Genomic DNA, 25,667 nt, shown 5'->3' with positions numbered 1-25,667 from the left:
GTAAATGATACTCCTCTGGACCCTGCTTCAATTAAGATCCTTTATGATCACAGAGGTTGTCAGTTCCCAGTAACGCAGACTTCTTGGAGACCTACAATGAAGAACATTGGACCCAGGGCTGGAGAGCCCAGAGTGAAGTCCAGTTCAAGTAACTGGATGATTTCTGCTTCCTTGTTTCATCCCCCACGTAGCCATGCCGTGTGTAATAACTTCCATGAACTTGCATTTGTAGGGCTGTTTGCTAATTCAGGGTTTCCCACTGAGATCTGTACAAGTGCAGCGGTTTTGTTTTGTTGAGAAAATGAGCTATTTGTAAGTGGAGTTCAGTTTAATGGATTTCTGAGATATTTTTTTAGAGCCAATTTTTTTAACGTTACCTTTTTAGACTTTGTGGTACTCTTTCCTCCATATCACCCCCAGTGGAAGGCTGTTGAGTGGCACTTGTACTGTAAGTTAGGGTGACGATGGGGGAGAAATAAGATCCCACCATAGCCCAGCAAGCTCCTTAGAACTGAGGGGCAGCTATTTGTGTCCTAATGGTGGTTGGCTAGCCCTTTGCATGAGGATCTCGCCCTGGCCACCTTTTCTCTACAGGGCTTGGGCTTCCACCTTACTGCTTAAACTTCACCCTGCATCTCTTAATCTTTTCCCTCTCTTTCCCCTATTCCTCTCCACTTAGCACTCTTGCATTGAATCATCCAACTTCAGAGGCTAGAAGGACTTTACAGCTAATGTAATCCAACTCTCTCATTAACAGATGAGGAAACAGAAGTCCCATAGTTTGGACAATTGGCCTGTGATATATCAGCCAGACTATGGTAGGGCTTCACCTACAAATGAGGTTTGCCTTCTCACCTAGGACTCTTGCACAAAACTCTGCTGTTGCCATGGTTCTGAAGCTAGCAAGTCAGACGATTTGAGGTACTTATGGATGGATGAATGCGCAGCCTCAAACAATAGCTCTCTCGATAAAAAGAAAATCTGGCTGGTAATTGAAACCTCTGAACCACAAGCAGAGAAAGAAGTAAAAGGCTTTGCAGCCCGCTGCCCTGCCTGAGGGCGGGCCGGTGCAGGAGATGTGGAGAGTGGGTGGACAGAGGCTTGGGTGAGGCCCTGGCTCCACTGTGTCCCATCTGGATCATGCGGGAAGCCCTTTGGTTGCATGACACTGTTGTAGGCACCCTGAGGATTTTACATCACCCAAAGCTATAAATGGTTTTGCATTAAAAAAAAAAAAAAATTACAGGTCTCCCACAGCCCACAAAAATATGCTCCACCCAAAACGAAGCCCATAATTTGGCTGCATCCAGCTGGGTTCAACAAAATCGGAGCCAAGGTTGCTCTGTATTGTCCTTAGAGGTGGCTTAACATTAGCAGGAATGAAAGAAATGTAAAGTTACTCACAGTGGGCTAGATTTTCTCCATAGGGAAAGCTCTAATAGTTACACAGCAAGACCTTGGCGTCAGCCAGGTAAGGTCTACTAGCTGCATGAAAATCACTTCCAAGCTATTATTTATAATTTTATAGCATCTCGCATTTGCAAATTGCCTAGTGATGAATTGAGGCAATTTCTTTTAACAATTCTGAGTGGGAGGTTGAGGAATTTAACTCTTCTTTTACTAAGACACAAAGATGTTGAGACAAATAATATGCATCAACCACAAAAATACCTGGACAGTCCTATTTATTTTGGCCAGGACCTGTGGTCTGCGACTTGACCCACTTTAGGACGGCCAAATGTTCCAGTTTGCCTGGGATCGAGAGGTTTCCTGGGATGTGGGACTTTCAGTGCTAAAACCGGAACAGCCCCAGGCAAACCCAGACAGTTGGTCACTCTATCTCACTGAGTGATGTTCTATCTCACTGCATGGTGCTAACTCCTGGCCATTTCATTCTGAGCATCTAAAATGAATATGGCTCTATTTCTTTTTAATCCTAATCTGTTTTACTTGCTGTGTTTCAGAAAGCACAGCCTGAAAGCAGAGTTTTTGCTGCCTTCTCACATTAGAATCTTGTAAAATAGTATTAACTAGCTGATTGCTCTGCGCTGTTCCATTTAAGGAATTCAAATGCCCACCACTGACCTCTGAAATGTTTTTGGTATTGTGTGTCCAAAAGCAAAACACAAGCAAGGGAATTTGATTTAACGTTTAAATTAAGTAATCTGACTTGGACAGATTCTCTGTCTCCTTACACATAAAGGTCACACTTTATACCTGGGGTATTTTCTCTGATAGGAGAATATTTAAATTTATAAAATTCAGATAGCCACCGGATAGACATAAAGAAACAATTCATGGGGTGCCTGGGTAGTTCAGTCAGTTAATCATCTGATTCTTGATCTCGGCTCAGGTCATGATCTCATGGTTCATGGGTTCGAGCCCTGGCTCTGCACATCAGGCCCTGTGCTGATAGCATGGAGCCTGCTAGGGATTCTGTCTCTTGTCTCTCTGACCCTCCCTCACTTAGGCACGCACATGCTCGCTCTCTCTCTCTCTCTCTCTTTCTGTCTCTCAAAATAAATAAACAAACTTGAAAAAAATAAAATGAAATAAATAAAAAAGAAACAATTCACCTCTGGCTAAGGAACACTTGAGTCAAAGTCAGTCCCAACTAGAATCACAGACTGTTTTATCACCAGCCAAGAGGATAAGGGCCATGCATGCCAACATTTTTATTAGTAGGATGTCATAAATTGGATAAAGCTTTCATTAGCATTACAAGATTAAAGATCTAGAAAGGTCTAAGTGAGGCATTATAACCAATGGCAGGGCTTATTGAAGTGAGGCCTCAGGAGACAGGTCAGAGGGGAAGTAGGCCCCGAAAAAATTGCAACTAACAGTCACCACTGCAGATAAGCCTTTATCTGTAGAGTTCTGTTACTAATACATTCCGTTGGCCCTTGGTGGGAGATAGCATGACCTATTTAAAGGAGGTTGGGGAAGCACAGAGGGTGCAAAGAAGGAATCACACAGATTCAGAACTGGATTGAGGGTCAGTCCAGACAGACAGCTGCCTTAGGTGCCAATTTCTAAAGAGTACTCTCAAAAATAAAGTAGAAATATGGTGCCAAATAAGCTTAACACAAGATTCCACATATAACTGGGAAAATGTCAAAGTAGCCTCACTTCAGCGCGTAGACCAGGCCTTCCAGTGAAAATAAAATGGCACTCTTCCCCCATGTCCCTCCCTCACCACCACTCAGTTAATCCGAAAGGCACTCGCTTCTTAACCCACCTGGGATTCCTATTTCTCAGTCCATCCTAGAGAAAAGCCTAGAGTGTTTTTCATGCCAACCACTTCTGGACCAGGTTGTCTCTAGAGAAACTATCATTCTCTGAAGCATTCAGGTGCCAATGGTAGGGATTAACACTGCGGACCTTGAGGAGGGTACTTAAAAGTTATGACAGCCTATCCTCTGTGTAGAGGTGCCCTCAGATCACCTTGAGCCATCTTTTGTCTCTCTTGCATGGTCCCTGCTTGGTTAGCCAGGTGTAGTTGTGTGCAGGCATCCATTACCTTGGAGAAAAGGGGAAAACGGGTCTTTTTGTGATCAGGGAAAGCCCATCATGATACTACCTTACCTTAAGAATCTTTAGGTCTTCTCCCAGAGTCTGGAACATCAGCCCAAATCTTCCTTTTGTTTTGGTGAGTTTCCCTTTGGGAACACTGTGTCTTTAGGTGAAATGGTTCATCCTCACTTCACCAAGTCCAAAAGTATTGTCTGAGGCCTGGCTTTGACAAACCATAGGAGCTTCCATTGCCTTGGAACCTCGATGATGCTTTAGTTAGCTTATGGCCCAGGCAGGAAGGCCCCCAGGTTGTAGCTGCTTTGGCTGGGCACCAAGAGTGTGAACTTAGCTCAGAGCAGGGGCTCCATTGTACCATCGATCCAAACTAGCAAGGACATCAATGAAGAGTAGATGAGCTCTGTTGGATCGTGCTATGCCAGCTTTTGAAAGCCCCGTTTGGCCCACTTGGGTTATTCGCCAACCTCTGAATTAATGACAATGGTTAGAATGATGATATACTTGGATTGGTCAACTTGCTTGGGCATATCCCCAGTGAAGCCAGAAGAGGGATGGGGCACTGTGACTGACGGCATCACCAGGACTTGCCAGGGAAGGGAAGCATAAGTCCCCAAAGAAACGAAGAAGTTTGTTATCAAGACAAAAGGGGAACTTCCATTTCTGGGCGAAGTCTTATTTTTTCAATATTCTCTCACCGCCTACACAAGATCAGTGTTTTTACACGATTCATACCTTTGGCAGGAAGTGGAAGATCAACAAAGAGGTGATCTATTTCCCCTTGCTCCAGGTAAAAGATTAACATGATTTTCCTATAACCCACTTGAAACATTACTCTATTAAACTGTTAGTGGGAATACAACCCAGCTTTTCTTTAAAAGTATTGTTGAGTCAGAAAAAATATAATGAACTAAAATAGAAAGGAAACTAAATTCCTTCATACTTCACAAAATCAGGCAATTAATGGGAAAGACATCTTTAGAAAATAAAGAAAAAGACATAGTTCCCTTACACACAAAGGCATCTTTTCCCAGGGGGCCAGGTACAGTCTCTACTTCATTAGTTCTCATCAAACCTCAGAGTGGGAAGAGACAAATATAGAAATCTGGTATCCTCTCTCCCTCTCTCCATCTCCGTCTGTCTGTCTGTCTCTTCATTTCAGAAATTCAAGAACTGAGACTTGAAAAGAAAAGTGATCAGGCTGAGGTGTCACACGGGGAGTGTCCTTGGTGGCTATAGATATGTTCAGCATCCGACATTTTTTTCTGAACAGAGCCCAAGAGAGAAGGGGCATCGTTGATGCCTGAGACATGAATGGAAATGTAGGTCCTCTTGCACAGTCTCCTGTTGCCTTTGTTGGAGTGTTTTCTGAGAGGAGGCAAGGCCTCACACTCTCCAACTACTTCCATTCGCCCAGGAGATTTAGGTAGACAGTGCTCAGCGACATTGTAAAGCAGGCAACTGAAGTTTGTCTTCATTCTCCCAGTGCCCAGGGCCCCCTGCGCTCTGCTGGTTTTCACCAGCAAGAGAGAGAAGGATGTGATCTTGGTCCTTTCACATCAGGGTGAATGAGCTGTACTCATCACCAAAGAATGTTAACGCTGCAAACTTAACTCTAAATAGTACATGAAAGATCTTGCCCCTTTGAAACAAAATTGTAAGAAAAGAGAAACAGAGACAGCCTCCCAGAATTTTACCATGAGTGTTGCTGCAAGCGTTTTTAAGAGATTCTTGACATTTGGGGGCATGCGGGTGGGAAAGAGGTCATTTCTATTTTTTCACTCCCTACAGGTGTCCTGTTTCTAGTCGGGAGAACGGCTAGGGATTACTTTAATCCAGCTCTGTTGGAAATAGGCTGGCTTATTCCAAGGAGAGGCTGGGGGCAAAATGGCCTGGATGCCACCACACAAGCGGAGGTGTTTACCTACAGTCACTCTCTCTGTTGGATCTCTCTCCTTTTTCCTCAGTTCTCAGCATGGCACTGGTCTCACCTTGCTACGCTTCTCTCTCCCAAACCTCCAGGGACCCAGAATCAAGTTCTCCCAAACCTCTGACCACCCCTGACCCTATTACTTTCCCCTCTGGTCCAGGTTTCAACCATCTCTCATTGAATCCCTTAGTATCAGTCAGTGGTCCTAGGCCGGACAACCTTGCTGGTACTGTTGAAAACTTAGATCTAAAGACCAGTGGTCATCAATGTTTTCTTTTTGCCAGTTCAGTCAAGTAGAGAAAAAAATTCAATAAGCCACCATATTTCCTTCACTTATATTCAATAATTACCAAGTTTTTGCCATATGTACTTGATCTATCCCCCCTTTTGATGTCTTTACTGTTTTTATTTGCTGAAGCACTTGATTAATTAATTAAAAGTAATCTCTACACCCAACGTGGGGGTCAAACTCACTACCTTAAGATCACAAGTCTTTTTTTTTTTTTAATGTTTATTTATTTTTGATAGAGAGAGACAGAGCATGAGTGGGGGAGGGGCAGAGAGACAGCTCGAACTCACAGACCGCGAGATCATGACCTGAGCCGGAGTCGGTCACTCAGTCGACTGAGCCACCTAGGCGCCCCCTAAGATCACAAGTCTTATGTAGCACTGACCGAGCCAGCCAGGCGCCCCTATTTGTTGAAGTACTTTAAAGCAAATACCAGACATCATATTATTTCACCTCTGAATCTCTCAAAATATTGACTTAAAAAAAGAAAACATAACCACAATGCTATTATCACACCTACCAAAATTAACAACACTACTTTGGTATCATGCATACCCAGTCTGTAATTAAGTTTCCCTTATTGTCTCTAAAGAGTCTTTTTATAGTCAGTTGATTTGAATCAGGACCCAAACAAGGTCTCCATATTACATTTGCTTATCATGTAAGCGTTTGAAATTAATTTCCACGTCCCTGAGTGGTTTTGTTTGGGGCTTATTTTTAAAAAGCCACCTAAATAGCACACCTTGACCTATCTAATTATAACGCTTGGGGTTGTTTTTTGTTGTTGCTATTGTTTGGGTTTTTTGTTTTCACTGAGATGAGATCTGGCTGTGCATATGTGTGGTGGGGGCCGAAGGGGGGCATTAAGATACTGGCATCTGAAGAGGCCAGTGGCACCAGATTCATCTGCAGACCAGAGACAAAAATAATAATTAGAGCTAGCACACATTCAATGCTTACTATGTGCCAGCCATTGTTCTAAGTGATTTAAATGTAATTATTTCATTTTTAAAAGATGACTGCCTTAGGAGAGTTTTAGGTGCTGGTGAAATAAGAAGAAAGCACTACCTTGTTTGGTTGGGGGAAGGTTATCTAAAGAGTTCACAGAGCTTGTGAGGGTGTCACCTGAGGGAGCAGAGGTGGGTGCAAAACGCTTCGAAGACTAGCTGAATGTTCTTCTCCACCTCCAAATGTAAAATAACGTAAAGGGGATGTTTCTGCTACCACAAACATTTTAGAGGGTCTCAGGAGGGAAGTAGAGTACTGGTGACCCTCTAATCCCTTGTCCTGGACTGGTCTATTTCTTTATCTCTCCCATCCCGATCCTGTGCCTTAAGTCACAGTGCATGGTCACCAAATGTCACATCCCTGGCGGCAGCCTCAGTGACTCATCACCAGTAGTGGGGGTAGAAGACTGGCTGGAATGACTTAGCCTGGGGAGGCTTTCTCAATGCTCCTGTGAGTAAGTGGGACTATAATAATTTTGGTTTCTTATTCCTGAAATGGGACCATAGGCTGTATTGCAAAACGTGGAGGGCCCTCGTTATTAAATACTGCTTTCTACACTTAAGGGGCTCCGGAGTCTGACCTTGAAAAAATGAGGATACAGTGCAGCTCACATGTAGGAGCACCATGAAAGATGGGCCTAAGCAGAGAGAAAACTCTGGGCTTGAGGTGGGTCAGGGTCAGGGAGTCACAAGAGACCTGACCACTGGGAGACTGTGAAGATGAAGTCAAGGACAGGCCAAATTTGGTGCTGGGGAAAGACGTGGCTGGACACTAGAATCTAGTCCAGGAAGCCAAAGTAGAGATGGCAGTCCAAGTTCAGATCCCTGCTTAAATGAGAATCCCAGGGCCTATCTGAGAACTAAGCTGGCAGATGTTAAGTGAATGCCTAAAACCAGGGTGGCACCAATCAACATAGGACAATTCCTCTGAGGGTACTTCTCTTTCATCTGGCCTCAGTTAAAAGCAGAGGACCTGATACAACAGCAGGCCTGTATCACCTTGAAGGTACTGCTCTCTGAACCTAGTGTTTTCCCTGTAGGACTGCCTTGTGGGCAGGCAATCCTGGACCTTTCCGAGCCCACTCCCCCTTGTTGTATCTGTCCACATAGAGCTGAACGCTGCTTTGTGGCAGGTGGGTAAATAAAAGGGAAGAATTGCTTCTTTGGGGCAGTCCAGGTCGTTTTTCATGAACTGGGAAATAGAACAAGGAGCCATTTAGGCAAAATATTTGGATGTAATGTCTACCCCTTATTGCAACCCTAGTTTCTCTATCCATGTGGACCTTTGAGAAAATACATGTTTAAGATCCATAAATGTCATTATCTTATTTTCTGCCTTAGGGACACAAATCTATATAGAGATCCACAACCAAAAATAAATAGGAATTTAAATCAAATGGGCTTGCACACCTAATGACCCCCTTCAGTGGTGAAAATGTTTAATGATAGTTTAGTTTATGGAAACCCCGGCGACCAGGTTCCAAACAGTCTCAGCTGGGAAACCCAACTCTTTTTCTTTTGGAAATTCTCAATGATATGTTTTCAAAGCAGCTGATAAAACAGTTAATTATAGTGAGGTGTTTGGCTCCTTTATAACATACACTTTCTCCTACTCTATGATTGGAGCTTCTTGTCATGTACCCTGAGCTAATGCTACCATATGTTTTTTCCCTTTGGGGGTGGGTGGAGAACCCCTCTAAATTGCCACATAGGTAGAACTTCAGATAAAAAGGCAAAATCTAGCATGAGATCATTCAATTGATTTTCACCAAAAGTCTGGAGAGCTAAGTATCCCCACTGCTTCCATTTCTCCAAGGCCAAGACCTTTCTGGGGGTGAAAGTCCCTTGACCTGAGCCTGGAGGGCTTTTAGCTAGTCAAGAAAAGAAACTGCTCTTTTGGATATGTGGATTATAAAGAAACAAGTAGTGAAAAGACTAAGAACTCTGGTATCACTCTTGATTTGAAGTGAGCAGAATCAGTTCTTACTGCTGCTGGTAGCCATTGGTTCCCCGTGTAACTCAGAATGATGACGAGTTGATTCAACTCAATATAGGCTCATAGATCCAACTGCTCACTCCACATCTCCATTTGGAGGTTGGATGGACATCTCAGACATGTCCCAAACTCAACTTCCTATTGAGGCGCCACCCCCGCCTCCCTGCCTCTCCTCACGAACCTGCTTCCACTGCACCTTTCCCATCTCAGTTGATGGCAACTCAACTTTCCGGTGGCTCAAGCCAGAAACATCCTCAATATCTTTCTTTCTCTCATTCCCTACAACCACTCTGCCAGGAAATCCCTTGGCTCTACCTTCAAAATATATTCAGATTCCACTTCCTGTCTCCATCTTTACCACTGTCATCTTAATCCAAGCCACTCTTTATTATCTGTTGCCTGCATTCCTGAAAAAAAGTCTTCCACTTTCACCCTTCTACAATCTATTCTTTTTTAAATTATTATTATTATATTTTTAGAGAGATAGAGAGCACAAGCTGGGGAAAAGGGCAGAGGGAGAGAGACAGAGGGAGAGAGAGAATCCCAAACAGGCTCCACACCTAGCCCAACGTATGGCCTGATGCCATGACCCTGTGACCACAACCTGAGTGGAAACCAAGAGTTGGATGCTCAACTGACTGAGGCACCCAGGCACCCCTCTACAATCTATTCTTTTTTTTAAAGCTTATATATATATTTTTTATTTTGAGGGAGAAAGAGGGCACAAGCTGAGGAGGGACAGAGAAAGAGGGAGAGAGAAAACCCCAAGCAGACTCTGTGGCTCCAGCACAGAGCCCAATGCAGGGCCGATCCGACCAATTCCCAAGTGGAAATCAAGAGTCAGACATTCAACCGACTGAGCCACCCAGGCACCCCTACAATCTATCATTAACAGCAGCCAGAAGGATGCTTTCAAAACACATGGTGTCACTGCTAGTCACAATCTTGAAATATCTCCACACTTCACTCAGAGTGAAAACCAAAGTCCTTACAATGGCTAACAAGAGTTTACAGGATCTCTCCCGTTCTCACCCCCACCTCTCGGTGTCATTCTCTCTTTAGATGTCACCTACTATTTCTCTCCCTCTTACTTAGTTCGCTCTAGCCATGCTGGCCTTGCACAAGACTGACACAGGCTTGGCACACACCAACTAGACCTTTATTTTATAGCTCAGTGGCTCTTAAATTTTAGGGAACATCAGAGTCCCCTGAAGGGGGATTGCTGGGCTGAACCAGAGTTTCTGGTGGAGACTGAAAATGTGTGTTTCTAGCAAATGCCCAGACAATGTTAATGTTGCTGGTCTGGGTGGGGACCACAGTTTGAGAACCACTGCTATAACTGTTCACTCTTCCTTCTGCCTGAAGCTCTTTCCCTGTGTATCTCCTTGACTTATTCCTCCTCCTTCAGGCCTGTGCTCAAGTGTTACCTTCTCAATGAAACCTAGTCTGATCTCTCTACTTTCTGTTGCCACCTACGACCTCACTCCTGTCGCTCTTGATCCCCCCACCCTGCTCCACTCTGGTTTCTCTGAAGTGCTCATCACTTAACATTCTGTATAATTTATTTATTTTATTTAATCTGTCTCACCTACTAGAATATAAGCTCCTCAAGGGAACTACCTTCTAATTTGTTCACTCCATATATCCAACACTTAGAATAGTGCCTAGCACATAATAGATGCTCAATAAATGTTTGCTGCATGAAAGATTCAATACTTAATGTTCCTGTAAATTACAAGGATGAGAATCCTAATCTCTTCAAAGGCTTCCTATTTTCATGCTCATTCCTTTATATGAAGTGTCTTCCCTTTTCTCCATCTCTTCACCTTAAATTTATTTATCTTTTAAGTCATATCATTCTCTTTTAACTACTTTCTACTGCAGTGACAACTCAGCTGTTCCTAACTATTCTCATTAGTTTCCTGGGTGTTATTTTGGTGCCCCTGGTTATAAGAGCACTGAGAACAGAGACTATGTTCTGAATCAATGGCCAAATGGTAGAATCTGAATACATGCATGTTGGGTGATTGAACATTACTGTAAAGAGTGTTTAATAAAGCAATAGCTAGGATATTCCCACTTATATAAATATCAACAATTTGCAAGTCTCACATTAAATTAGTCTAATCTTCGTAAGAATTTTTTTGGATTGAGTAGGAAAGATATTACACCCATTTTACATCGGGAGAAGTGAATTTAGGCTGAAATTCGGACAACAGTATCCACTTCATCAGGACTACATGTTGAAGTCATGGAATTTGCTACCACAAAGCTAGAACTCAAAATATGTTAGTTTTCTTCCCTAAGAGATCTTAGAAAAGCCATTTACATAAACCAATATTAACTGAATTCCTACCATGTGCCAAGAGCTTAATAAATCTTAAGCTTTATATTTCTAAATCTTTTTTTGTTTTTGTTTTTGTTTTTTGAGAGAGAGAGAGAGTGCAAGTGGGGGAGGGGCAGAGAGAGAGGGAGACAGAATATGAAGCAGAGGGAGACAGAATCGACGCTGTTAGCCCAGGGGTTGATGTGGGGCTCAAACCCATGAACTTGACCTGAGCCGAAGTCAGATGCCCAACAGACTGAGCCATCCAGGTGCCCCTATATTTCTATATATTAAACTACAATCTGGTGATATATTGCTTATTCCCGTTTACGGATGAAATAACAGACCCTGAAAGGTTAAGTAACTGGCACAAAGTTTCACAGCTAGAAAGTGATGGAGCTAGAATTTGAGCTCAGCTCCCAAATCATGATTTTTTTCCCTTGGGCAGAGCATGGTGCCTCTCTGATGGCTTGAAACTCAGGTCTTTTGACTCAGAGTTCGGGGTTCTTGCGTGTATACCAACCACTAATTACTTTGCTGTTCTGTACTAATTGTTAATTAAATGATTAATTTTGAATAAATTTTATAGCATTTTAAATAAAGATTAAAATAAACTTTAGAAAAACTATTTGGTTCAGCCACAGGGTGGCGAATCTTTTTCTTTTCTTTTTTTTAATGTGATATTTATCTGCTTATTTTTCTTTTTTTCCCTTTTTCAAAAATTTAAATCCAAGTTAGTTAACATATAGCGTAATGATTTCAGGAATAGAATTTAGTGATTCGTCACTTACACATAACTCCCAGGCACCCCACAGCAAGTGCCTTCCTTAACGCCACTCACCCATTTAGCCCATCCCCCCACCCAGTACCCCTCCAGCCACCCTCAATTTGTTCTCTGGATTTAAAAGTCTCTTATGGTTTGCCTCTCTCTCTCTTTTTTCCTTATCTTTCCTTCCCTTCCCCTATGTTCATCTGTTGAGTTTCTCAAATTCCACATATGAGTGAAATCATCTGATGTTTGTCTTTCTCTGACTGACTTATTTCACTTAGCATAACACACTCTGGTTCCATCCACGTTGTTGCAAATGGCAATATTTCATTCTTTTTGATCGCAGGGCGGTGAATCTTAATGACTACTGCCTGATTTTTTTTTCCCTTTGGCTTTTACATACATAGAAAGTTAAAGCTGGAAAGGACCTTAGAAATCGTGGGTCTTACTCTTTGGGTTTGTGAATATGAAAACTAAACCTTGCCCCAAATCAAAGCTAGGGACAGGCTGAGACCGGGGTATGTTTTGTTCTGTGCAGAACTTTCTTTTGCAGAGAGCCTTTTTGAAGGCTTTTCGGACAAGCTGAATGGACACCTGGGTGCTGGTTTGCATGGAAAGCTGGTAGGCAATGCTGGTGTCGCCTTGTGGGAACAGAAGCACTCTTGAGAGGCTTGACCTTTCCTCCATTAGTGGCAGCTGCTTCTTCAATATCCTGCCGTAATCATTGCATCACATGGTAAAAGTCATTTGCAGAAAGGTAGAAACAGTCAAGCATTCACTGGTGTAGCACCCTAAGGTCCCAGCTCAGAGGACCAGGAGGAGCAGGGAACAGGCTGAACACTGGCCAAGTGCCTGACCGGCTCCTATCTGAACTAAGAGCCTGACGTTCTACTATGGGTGTGTGCAGTATGAGATCACAGGCAGCAGCCTCTGGTTTCCAAAAGACATTTTCATATAAAAGGGATACCCACAGAAGGGTCTCTGTTGCCACTTGCCGAGAGTGGACAGGGGCCTGGAATCCACAACCACAGTGCTGAGATCGTTTCTGTTAAGCAGGTCACACTATGCTGACCATGTTTGAGGCTCATCTTTGTAGTGACATGGAAATGAAGGTAGAGGGAGGGCTCCCGGACCTGATCAGCCTCAAGTCTGAGATGGGAGTTTGCTCTTCTCCCCACTCCTTTGAAAACATCCTGGAAAGATGTCCAGCAAGTTCTCTGAAATGTTTTTTTGTTGATTCACACTTTAACATGACCACAGTCTTGGGGTAATTTTAAGAGCAATCTTCTTCTGCATGTCTGTATAACATTGACCTTGTCAGTTAGTGGGCTCTAAAAGCTGGTTCTTTACACTGGAATGTATCAGCATTTCAAAGTGGAGCCTTGAGGCCTGTCAGACACCCCCACTGCAGAGTAGAAGCTCAAAATATTTGTTAAATAACTTCTTGGGAAACAATTTCCTCATCTGAACTGAAAGCTGATCAAAGGCATGAACTTGTTTTTTTATACCCTTTAAAAGTTGGTCTCTCTCCCTGTTTTTAAATGTTTATTTATTTATTTTTGAGGGAGCACAAGCCAGGAAGGGAGAGAGAAGAAGCCGGCTCCTTGCTGATAGCAGCAAGCCCGATGTGGGACTTGAACTCATGAACCTTGAGATCATGACCTGAGCGGAAGTCTGACACTCAATAGACTGAGCCACCCAGGTGCCTCTAAAAGTTGGTCTCTTGTGTTCACTTAGGCAAAACTCTTTGTTCAGTGCTGAGCAAGCAACAGATACTGAGTATACACTTGATAGCTAAATGAACGGGTTACAGGAGCAGAGAAGCAACAATGATTTAGAGCCTTGTTTTTCGGGTTTCTCTATATTCCCTGGCTGTGTCCTCCCATCCTCCACCCCCCTCAGGACCTCACACCATCACACACAGTCAACGCCCACCCTCTGCCATCCACCCTGCCCCTGGCACCAGAGAGGGCCACCTGAGCACTTTTTCTATGTGGATTTTGCCCGAGGCTAGAGCCCTGCCAAACAATTACTTTCCAGGAACCATACGACTCTGTTCTGTTTCTGTAATGCAGCCAGAGTGGTGTGCCAAGGAACTGTGCAAGGGTGGGTCGTTCATGCTACTCTATCAGAAAAATCCACCATCAGGCTGTTCGCCCATTAATTAAATTGCCTAGTGTGGATGGAAGGGTGGGGAAGAGATCTGGGCAAGCTGTCTATTCCATGTTTAAGTGAATTTATATTCAACTTTGAAAAGGGATCGCAATTTTTTCTTCTTTGAGATTGAAATCATTTTACAAGTAAATACTGGAAGAGAAATGTGATTATGTGACTTTCTTTTTCTATTGTACTATTCTTATGGCTGATTATTGCTTTGATGTCTTCATTAAAAGATGATCTTCCTTCAAAATAAGGCTGGATCTTATGTCAGAATGATTGCAGGAAAGAGGCCTGGCCGAAGAAGCAGAGAAACTCTGGCTTCAGAAACGTTCAAGGTTTAAACATTGCCTCTATCTCCGCAAGCCAAAGTGTCTGTTCTAAAAGAAGGTGATCATAGTATCCGCCCTACCTATCTTAGGAGATTCTTTTGAGGGGTAGTCCTCCTAAATGCTCCTTGAAAAATTATATAATGTATTATTTTTCAATATGTTAAGGATGTGTTCCTTTGTTTCTTTTTAAGAAACTGCTGAGGCTAGTGATGACCATTATGTTATAAAAGGCCCCAGAAACAGGGTCAACCCTGTGTAAAGGTAGGAGGGAAAATGGCGATGGGAAGGGAAGGAGGCGTTAGAGTGCCCCCAAGTGGCGACTTGGGTGTGACGTTTGGGAGGCGGCAGGATGGACCGACCCCGCTAGGGTGACCTGTAGTGAAAAAGGAAACCATACAAGAAGTCAAACTCAATGTCTCATAGGAGCATTTAAGTACCATAAAAAAAAAAAAAAAAAAAAAAATGTATTTCATGCAAATTGTGCTCCAAGTCACCAGCCTCCCTTTTAGGGTCTGCTGCCACTTTACATTCAATTTGCTGCTCTGGTGAACACAATGAAGTGTTTAGATTCCATTAAGAAACCTCAAAAAAAAAAAAAAAAAACCAACCTTGAGCCTTTAGACTTAGAGGAAAGCTCTTTAAAAGCTTCTCACAAGCTATTATTTGTGCATTCAGAAAACCATTAGGACTTCCTCCTTTGGAAATCTGTGTGATTTTTTAGCTTCTGATTTTAAACATCAATATTTTCTTACCATGACCATTATCCTCAAGAACAAATTTCCCCGCCTCACCAAATAGTGCAATTTCTGAGGTTCCTGGATGTGGGCTGGATTTATAACAGAAATAAAGTGACATATCTGATGGGAGGAAGATTGGAATCAGAAGGAGTTGGGGGAGTAGGAAAGTGGGTGCATAAGTGTCCTGAACGCTTAGAAATGCCATGGGAGTCACGGGGGGCTCCAGCCAAGCCTCATGCCCGAGAAGGATACTTGCCAGTTGGCGGAGCAGATACTTGGGGACCAGACTGAATCACAGTGGGAAACATCTCCTCTTTCTTCCTGATACTCTCAAGAAATGGGGACTAGGGCAGACCCCCAAGAGGCATCCTGCCATGGCTGGGAGAGGATGCAAACTCTAGGGCAAGCTCTTAGGCTTAGCCTCCAGCTCTGTCACTAGCTGCTGAGCTTAGGCAGTCAGAGAGTGGTGTCTTCAGTAGCCCCGAGGGCAAAATCCCAAGTAATTCATATCAAATTCCACAATCTTCTATTTAACAAGACTAATATGCCCTCTACCCAGCAAATACCAAATAATAAATTGGATGGGCCTTTCCAGTTCTTGCAAAGGAGAAAGTAAGAATATATGTGTAGATATAAAGAATGTAGGCTTTAAAGCCAAATTGCCAGGGTTCAAATGCCATCCCTTCCACCTACTAGCTAGGTGTCCTCTTATTGTCTCATTAAGCCTCAGTTTCTTCATCTGTAAACTGGGAATAAAAATAATTTCTATCTCAGAAGGTAGTTGTGAGGATTAAATGCAATGGTACATATAGATTTCTTAATACACTGCCTGACACAGAGTAAGCACTCAGTAGTTAACTACAGTAGTATTTTTCATCCTTAATATTTGAGACATGATGTTATGATGCCTGGTCAAGTTGAGGAAGACTGGAATGTCAAAGACATCACCTATGTAAATGTTTAAATCAAAAGGGCTTTCACAGAGTGTTTGACCTTCACATTTCTGTTTTTAAAAAAGGAATTAGTTGCTTTTATTCCTAATTGCAAAAGTATACATGAACACAATGTACAATTTGGATATTTTAGAAAGGCATAGAAATAACCATTGTTAATTATTTGATATATAATAATAAATATATAAATATATGTGTATATTTTAAACTAAACTGAATTTACACTACAGTTTTTAATCAGGTTTTTTGCACTGTGTTGTGAACGTGACTTAAAAACACTTTTTTTAATGTGTATTTATTTTTGAAAGAGAGCGACAGAGCATGAACAGGGGAGGGGCAGAGAGAGAGAAGGGACACAGAATCTGAAGCAGGCTCCAGGCTTTGAGCCATTAGTACAGAGCCTAACGCGGGGCTTGACCCCACGAACTACGAGATTATGACCTGAGCTGAAGTTGGACGCTTAACTGACTGAGCCACCCAGGTGCCTCTGGACATGACTTTTTAAAAAAAATCATGTTTTACTTCTGTAGACATTTTATTGCTGAATATGCAATAATTTAATCGGTGTTATATTGTTGAACATTTTGATTGTTTCCAGTTTTTACCTATTAAAAATTATAATGCTTATTTCTTAAGGATAAAACTCTAGTAGAGAAAGATGGGACTACTTCAAGGCTTTTGATTCTTGTTCCCAGATTTTCCACTAAAGAAGTGGTACCAGTTTACATTCCTCTCATGGGTAAAAGAATGCTCATTTCTCTGAATATTATAAAAATGTTTACCAATTTGATAGGTGAGAATTAGTTATTTTGCATTTGGATTTCTAGTGAATTTGAATATTTTAAATATGTTTATGGCCACTTATTTCTTAATGGAACATGTATCTGATGCTTTTTAAATTTTATTTTTTGTTATTTTTTTAATGTTTATTTATTTATTTTGAGAGAGAGAGAGAGAATGCAGGTGAGCAGGAGAGGGGCAGAGAGAGGGGAAGAGAGAGAATCCCAAGCAGGTTCTGCACTGTCAGAGAACCTTGAGATCATGACCTGAGCCGAGACCAAGAGTTGGGTGCTTAACTGACTGAGCCATCCAGGTGCCCCTTAAACCTTTTCTTTTTCTTTTTTTCATTTTTTTTTTGGTAGTGAATATATTTAAAGTACAATTATCGTACACTTTTTCTCCCAACTGGATTGTAAGTTCCTAGAGGACAGAAATACCTATACTTCATTTGTCCCCCACAGTGTTGACAAGTATCTGTCAGATAAATACATCAGTGAACTGGGGGGCGGCTCAGTTGGTTGAGCATCTGACTACTGATTTCTGCATGGGGCCTGCTTGGGATTCTCTTTCTCTCTGCCCCTCTCTCCAGCTCATGCTCTCTTTCTCTATCTCTCTCTCTTAAAAAAATATACCTTGGGGCACCTGGGTGGCTCAGTCGGTTGAGCATCCAACTTTGGCTCAGGTCATGATCTCACAGTTCATGGGTTTGAGCCCTGCGTCGGGCTCTGTGCTGACAGGTCAGAGCCTGGAGCCTGCTTCGGATTCTGTGTCTCCCTCTCTCCCTGCCCCTCCCTTGCTCTCACTCTCTCTCTCTTTCAAAAATAAATAAACATTAAAACTTTTTTTAATTAAAAAAATACATTAGTAAACTGATATTTTTATTTTATTTGACCATAAAAGCTTTATCCTCAGTGATATTTTCCTATGTTACTTCCATTGTGGCTTTGGTCAGCTGACCTGGCAAGCAGAGGAATTAATTTGTTTGTTTAAGAAACTAATTTTAGGGGCGCCTGGGTGGCGCAGTCGGTTAAGCGTCCGACTTCAGCCAGGTCACGATCTCGCGGTCCGTGAGTTCGAGCCCCGCGTCAGGCTCTGGGCTGATGGCTCAGAGCCTGGAGCCTGTTTCCCATTCTGTGTCTCCCTCTCTCTCTGCCCCTCCCCCGTTCATGCTCTGTCTCTCTCTGTCCCAAAAAATAAATAAACGTTGAAAAAAAAAAAAATTAAAAAAAAAAAAAAAAAGAAACTAATTTTAAGGGCACCTGGGTGGCTCAGTACGTTAAGCAACCGACTTCAGCTCAGGTCGTGACCTTACAGTTTATGGGTTCAAGCCCTGCATCTGGCTCTGTGCTGACAGCTCAGAGCCTGGAGCCTGCTTTGGATTCTGTGTCTCCATATCTCTCTGCCCCTCCCTTGCTCACACTCTGTCTGTCTGTCTGTCTGTCTGTCTCTCTCTCTCTCTCCCTCTCTCAAAAATAAATTCAAAAAAAAACATTAAAAAAAAGAAACTAATTTTAGAAGAGACACTCAGTTGTGCTCAGGTTGTATTTATAGGAAGCAACCTTTGAAACTTTCAATAAATATCATCAATTAACTCCCTCCTCCCCTGCAAGCTTTATTGGAGCTTGCTCATGAAATATAGGAATCCACATGTGGATTGTGTCATGGAAACTTGATCAAGGCAGAAGGCGACCCACCTCAAAATATCCACAGTCCCTAACTAACCAATGGGTTACTTATAACCAGGCACAGTTACGGAAAAAGGGAAAATTCTGTAAGTCACCATACCTCCTCATCTTCCCTCCTATAAAACAGCCCCCACCAACTGTGTCATCGTTGCTAATGGCCTCTCCTCTGCTCTTGTGCCCGCTGCTCCCTTATGGTATATTCAATAAACATCTATCTCCTTTGTTGTGCCCTGGGTGAGTCCTTTCACTGCCTGCACCACCGGCTTCCACCCAGTCGGTGCCCCCATCTGATCTGACAGGCAACACATTAAGTAGTATTGAAAAGTGGCTGAGAAATGATACACATTTAGTAAGGGTGGGGTCCCCGTTGCTAATGTATTTGGATCAGCTCCCCTAATAATTTTACCTCAAATGAAAAAGAGAAGTCAAGCCCTTTGGGGCGCCTGGGTGGCTGAGTCTTCATTTGGGCTCGGGTCATGATCTCGTTGATTATGGGATTGAGCCCCACATCGGGTTCTGTACTGAGTGTGGAGTCTGCTTAAGATTCTCTCTCTTCTCTCTCCCTCCCTCAGCCTCACCTGTTTGTATGCCGAAGTGCTCGCTCTCTTTCTCAAAACAAAACAAAACAAAACAAAAAAACAGTCCGTCTCTAAGAATAAGATCTAAGTGGGGGACAGCAATCATGCTTCAGGCAGCAAAGCTGGTCATTGGGAGATTAGTGTATGACTTTGCCTTGAAGGGCTCTCTCTCTTTTTGAATGACAGATCATGGCCTTCTTGGAAAAGTGCTCTGCCACATTCTTTTTTTTTTTTTTTTTTTTTAACGTTTATTTATTTTTGAGACAGAGAGAGACAGAGCATGAACGGGGGAGGGTCAGAGAGAGGGAGACACAGAATCCGAAACAGCCTCCAGGCTCTGAGCTGTCAGCACAGAGCCCCACGCGGGGCTCAAACTCATGGACCGCGAGATCATCACCCGAGCAGAAGTCAGACGCTTAACCAACTGAGCTACCCAGGCGCCCCTGCCACATTCTTATTGATAAGCTTTCAAAAAAGAACAGAGCAGTGGGGAAGAAAGGAGGGGCCAGTGGGAGCCCAGACACCTTCACGGGCAGATGGGGACTTGCTCCCTTTGACTCGGGAGCAGTCTTGTTTATTGAATTTCAGTTCTGAAGATATCCTGTATGGTTGCCTGGTACTTCTGGTCTGCTCCCTCAATATTCTTTTCTCCTCCTTCTCTTACACGTTTCCCTCAACACCTCCCTCCGTCGGATCTGCTGGAACGCCCCCTTTCCTTACTTTACTTGAAAAAAAAAATGTATTACATTGTCAAATAAATCAGTGTTCAACTGGTGTACTTGAGAATAGCTGAAAAAGCCTTTTGTCTCTGGACAGAAGATGCTTAGAAAATCTCACCCCATTATCTTCCAGGCAATTTGTCTTTTAAACACCTTTCTTCCATAGAGAAAATTGCAAATGGCAGTGAAAAGAGAGATGGTTCATTTAGAAGACACAGTGATAGTATAACAGTATTTTCTTAAGGTATTAATTAATGAACCTGTAATCGCTAAACTTAAATCACATAAGATGGAAGGTATGAAACTTTTTTTGAAAAGAAGCTTTGCACCTATCTCATTCCCCCAAATAGCCATCTCTAATGATTCCCTCAAGTACTGTAGGAAAGACCTGCCATTTACAAAATGCTTTTGCTTATATTTTCTTATTTGGCCATTATGCATTAAGCACAATGGGCATTCCCCCTCATTTTCTAAATGCAGATGCCCAGACAAGGTTAGGTGACCTACTCAAGGTCACCCAGCTCCCTGCTGCTCAGTGGCTCCCTGCTAGTTCTCTGCATGCTCCCATCTCCGTGCTGCACTCTGTTGTTTAAAACAAAGTGGAAAACAACGTATTACTCCTGGCACTATCTTGGGGCTAGGTTATACTTGGCCTAGCTTTGCACCTAGGCACCCTTTGAAATGTGATTCTGAGCTGCGAAAAGGGCTATTTTAATACCCCCGGAGTGAGGCTTAGTTGAATTTTTCCTAGTATGTGCCTGTGACTAAGAGAACACAATGTCTCAAGTGGTTGTTCCTTCAGCACTTTGGTAACATTTGTTTTGCTAAAATCATGAAGTGACAATTACTCTCCTTTCTAAACACACTGGAAATGTATAGTCACCATTTCAGAAAGGGGGGTGGGTCACAAATTATTTTTAAAAGATGATACATAAAGAAGAACTTCCCATAAGTTTTGGGTTAGAGGCAGCTAATATTCCTCAATAGAAAACACTGTGAAAAACAACAACATTTTCAGTAGAAAATACCAGAAAAGCAAAAAATCTTCCCACTGAACATCTTGGAGGTGGAACTACCTCGCCACCTTTCACACATACCCAGAAATTCCCAAATTCAGGATCCCAAATGCAGGATCCCAAATGCAGGATCTCAAATGCAGGATCCCAAATGCAGGATCCCAAATGCAGGATCCCAAATGCAGAATCCCAAATGCAGGAGGGCACTGCACCTTAAAACACACCCCACCCCCACAGCAACTGCCGATGTGCCGTCACAAAGCCATTTGTGTAGGTAATGTTACCAGGATTAGTTTCCTCAGAGACATTTCCTGGCTCCAAATAGCTTTAAAGGATTTTAAAACAGCATAAAAGTTGGTGATCAATTATGACAAAGCAAACTGTCTGCTGACACTGTGCTTAGTAATTGAGGTAAGGTTTGACCAGGTTATTTTCAGGATTTCCAAAGAACAGACTTCTGTACAACAGCATTAAATAAATGGAGTTTCCAGCAAGCAAGGGTGAGAATTTTGTCGAGGTTCAAGTTCATACCGGGCTCAGGAATTCTCACCTCCTCAGCGTCACTGGGCACTGACATCACAGGCATATTTTCTATACTGAGAATTTGGGTCTCGCTTTATTTTTGCAGTTTTTAAGAAAAGAAAAAGAAATAATAACCTGTTAGGTGCCCACTATTATGTAGCAGCTGTAAAGAAAGCTAAGGGGATGACTCATTGTCCCTTGAACACATCATGCACATTCCAGCCCCCGCATCTCTGCTCATGTGTTTCTCACGATGCCCTTGCCCCTCCTGGCCTGCTGAGGAAGGCTACGTGCCTGCAAGCATCATCTCTGGCTCAACTTGTCTTTCTTTCCCAGGTAGAGCAGTGCTGTCTGCCTCCTCTGAGCTTTTGTAGTCCTCACTGTTTGCAGGACACATATACAGCATATCCTCTCTGGTATGGATAATTCTCTTTTTATTTCCTACCTCTGGAAATGGGCTGTAAATTCCATCAGTGAAGTGTACCTTTCTTCCTTTCCTTTCTTTTGTTTAAGAAAAATTGCCCTGATAGTGTGCCTCATACCAAACAAGTACTCAAAGTAATCTCGATTGGTTCACGAATCCAAATCTCTCAGTGCTTGGAGGAGTATAGATTTAGTTTGGGTGGCAGAGTCCTTGGTTTTCACCATTGCCTGATTTAAGGTCTATGTTGGACTGTGGATTCGTGTTGTTACAGTGTTTCAGAGCAAGGTCAGGGAGGGGAACCTCAGTGTTTTCATCATAACTCCATTTGAATGTGTGCTCCCTTATCTGTGGCTGTTATCCCAACCAGTGGCAAGGACGTAATTAAAGAGTCACGAAGATTCAGGCAGGCTGAGTGTCCTGGCTTAACGGAGGGCCAAGCTCAGCTCCAAGAAGGCTAAGGAAATAAGAGGAAGAAGATACAGTTTCAGGTTAGGAAGAGTCCTCTCCTAGGGCCACCAAGAAAACACCTGGGAGATTCCGTGTAAGAGTTAAGATCCTGTTGTTGCCTTTTCTATGGGGCTGGGTTCACCTGCTTCGAGAAGGAAGTGGGGAAAATGGATCCAAGTTCCTGGTATTTTTTTAAAAATTTTTTTTTCAACGTTTATTTATTTTTGGGACAGAGAGAGACAGAGCATGAACGGGGGAGGGGCAGAGAGAGAGGGAGACACAGAATCGGAAGCAGGCTCCAGGCTCTGAGCCATCAGCCTAGAGCCCGACGCGGGGCTCGAACTTATGAACCGTGAGATCGTGACCTGGGCTGAAGTCGGACGCTCAACCGACTGAGCCACCCAGGTGCCCCCAAGTTCCTGGTATTAAATGAGGCTTTTCTGTAGAAGAGCTGATGAAGCAGAGAAATTGGAAGGAGAGGAGCAGAGACAGCAGAAAGTTATCTAGAAGAGCAGTGAGGGGGGACAATGGAGTGGAAAGGAGGTCAGAGTGGACGTGAAATTATCTCAGGAGAAGGAGTGTTGTTGTTGGGAGAGAGCTGTTGGGGAAAGGATTCAATTGCATGGACAAAAATGTCAGGGAAATTTTTACCTGACTCCACAGAAAGCTTTGCTGAGTTAAGAGGCGAGTAATAGATTTGAATTCTGACGACCTAAGGCTATGTGCACAAGCCAGCTATGCAAGGAGGCAGCAAATGCCTCAGTGTAGAGCATGGACTTAGAGTACGTGGAACTGTGTTCAAATCTCAGCTATGTGTCCCTGGCCAGGTTACCGTTTCTGAGCCTCCGTTTCCTCATCTGTAAAATAAATGTGTCTCCTGCAGTGTTGTTGGGAGTATTAAATGAGATCATGTAAACGGTGGGTGAAGTCCCTGGCATTTAGTAAATGGTAGTGCCATCTGTATATGGGATGGAACAGAAGGATGGCATATTTCATGATCTCTTTTTTAAGTAAACCCTGGCTTTGGGGCACCCTGAGAGTGCCAAGGAGGGACCCAGAGAGAAATTCCTTGTGGAGGGAATGGCCAATGCAATTCTAGGAATAATGATGGCTAATGTTGCATTTGAAATGATTTCCTGCCCCAGGCTCTAATAGCTCTGTCTGCCCTCATCCGCCACAGCCTCTTCAGAAAACTCTGTTATGTGCAACTGCTTTGTGTTAGTGGTGTTTAGCAACAGAAAGGAGACAGGTCATTTGGCTACCTCCAGTGGGAAGGTAGAAAGCAAGCAGCAAGGACCGAGCAGGAAGCTGGAGTTCACAGCCAGAGGTGGTGGATTCATTAAGGAGCGTAGTAATCCCACAGTGAGTATCAAAGGAAAGAGCAGCCTCACAAGGGAAGCAGGCTTGATAACGTCCAGGTTACACTAATACATGCGTAACTGTCCCTGGAAGAAATCAGGAAACACCTCTAGTTATTAGACTAACCAACCCAGAGCCAAGAGCTGATATGAATGAAGTCTTTCTTGAGCCCTCTGCTATCACTTACTGATTAAGTTAGGTCAAGCTGACTCACCTGGAGTGGCTCTAGCACATTCTAGTTAATCTGGACCCGCTAAATTTGCACAGCCAGCATCTCTGAGTGTCGGTTGTAACTCCAGGCACTCCTTCCTCTCCTCTGTGCCACAGGAAGGTTTCCCCAGGTCGCCAGCCTCAGGGACAGACAGGATGCAAATGAGGAATAGCACAAAAATGGTTTGGCTCCAAATGGGGAAGGCCTTCTAGGATGGCTCACAACTGCTGTCATGTTGTGCTCACCACGGCAGTGACTCTCCCATAATTCTCGGGACCCCTCAGATAATCGCCCCAGCCACCAGAGGCCATAGCCCTTACCCACTGGCTAGCCTCCACGGCAGTCCCCTTACACACACAGGTTTCCTTTGCCTCGGGCAGGCTATTCTTAAACTCTAACTCCTTCCCACGGTACTGTTGAGCCTCCCCACGTTGCCCATGACGTCCTCTTGACGGTAAGCAGCCCTGTCAAGGGCAATAGCTGAACTGCGGCCATTCATCATTTCCTATCTCTTTAAATAACACCTGTTCACCCACGCAAGTGGCTTCACTGCCATTTGCAAGCATCTGCCATAAGTTTCCAGAATTTCTCCAGACCACCCATCCCTCACTCGCTCACTTTGCTACTCGTTCGTTATTCCTAGCTTTCCTATCAGTGACCACACCCTTCCTACCAGCTTCCTCCTCCCCAGTCTGGTTCTGTCCCCAAGCTTTTGTCCTTCACTTTGGAACCAATTGTGCTGGCTTCCAACCCCTTCACTCCTCTGGACAGAATCCAGGTTTTCATCTGCCTCAGATACCTACAGCCTCACTAAAACCTTTAACACTCCAAGCAGGGAAAAAAAATATAAACCATAATGTTAAAGTTATAAACCAGAAATAAATATAAATGCCAACACATTAGATGACGACTATTAAAAAGACTTTTCTGAGGGGCACCTGGGTGGCTCAGTCGGTTAAGCATCCGACTTCTGCTCAGGTCATGATCTCACAGTCTGTGAGTTCGAGCCCCACGTTGGGCTCTGCTGACAGCTCAGAGCCTGGAGCCTGTTTTGGATTCTGTGTCTCCCTCTCTCTCTCTGACCCTCCCCCGTTCATGCTCTGTCTCTCTCTCTGTCTCAAAAATAAATAAACGTTTAAAAAAAAAATTACAAAAAAAAAAAAAGATTGTTCTGAACTGTCAAATGTTTCTCCTGCCCAAATGTTCTGAAGGCCCAATTTGCTGGCACTCAGAGTCTGCCTGATGGTGAAGCACACGAGCTCCCCCCCACTTCCACCCCACACCTGGTGGCTAGCCCCCCAGCTTGCTTCTAGCTCCTTCCCTCCATAAAATGGCCTCTTCTCGTTTCTCCCCATCCCCATCCGTCCCGGTGTGTGTATCTGTTTTGTCTCTTTAACGCATTCTCAATGAATTGATTGCTACTTATTGCTTTTTCAACAAAGATGACTAAAACGTCAAGCGATAAGCACTGCACTAGAGATATGTGTTGATTCTACCCAACAGTCACTCCCTCCTGTAGCCAGGTCCAGGAGGTGACCGCAGGGACCAGGAGAAAAAATTAAGCAACAGGCTGTAACAATTGTTCTGACCCTGAGCAAATTTACGTGGGTCACCAGAACATCCATCATTTCTCACTGCAAGTGTTTTTTAATGCCAGTAGCGATGGTTATGCATAATTTATTATCTAATTGACTTGACCGAAAAGGCCATGAGAGAAATAACAAGCATACCCAGAAGGCCCCCCCCTTCCTGTCCTGCCTGTGTTCTTTTGCCTTATTTCTTTTTTATTTTTTGTATCAAAAGTGCATTTAAAATGGGTTTGCTTTTTATCTGTAACCCAAAATCTTTATCTCATGACCTCATTTTTTCGGCACAACCCTCCCTAAGCTCCTTCTCAGACCT

General features: G+C 43.4%; 1 long non-coding RNA gene across 3 annotated transcripts in view; it reads left to right on the top strand.

Annotated features, from left to right (window-relative positions):
* The window catches only part of LOC147572623 (uncharacterized), a 45,078-nt gene that overhangs the window by 13,561 nt on the left and 5,850 nt on the right, over positions 1 to 25,667 (top strand). The window contains exon 1 of one of the 3 annotated variants that reach the window (XR_015245740.1): positions 14,281 to 14,392. The exons of the other annotated variants lie outside the window; for them this stretch is intronic. This is a non-coding gene — a long non-coding RNA (uncharacterized LOC147572623). Of the gene's footprint in view, positions 1 to 14,280; positions 14,393 to 25,667 lie in introns of those variants that run through there. 3 annotated transcript variants of the gene reach the window in all.

The sequence above is a fragment of the Puma concolor genome, chromosome E4 (genome assembly GCF_028749965.1).
Source record: "Puma concolor isolate L17-30 chromosome E4, mPumCon1.1.hap2, whole genome shotgun sequence".
NCBI classification, from domain to species: Eukaryota; Metazoa; Chordata; class Mammalia; order Carnivora; family Felidae; genus Puma; species Puma concolor.
This window is presented reverse-complemented; position numbering and strand designations above follow the sequence as displayed.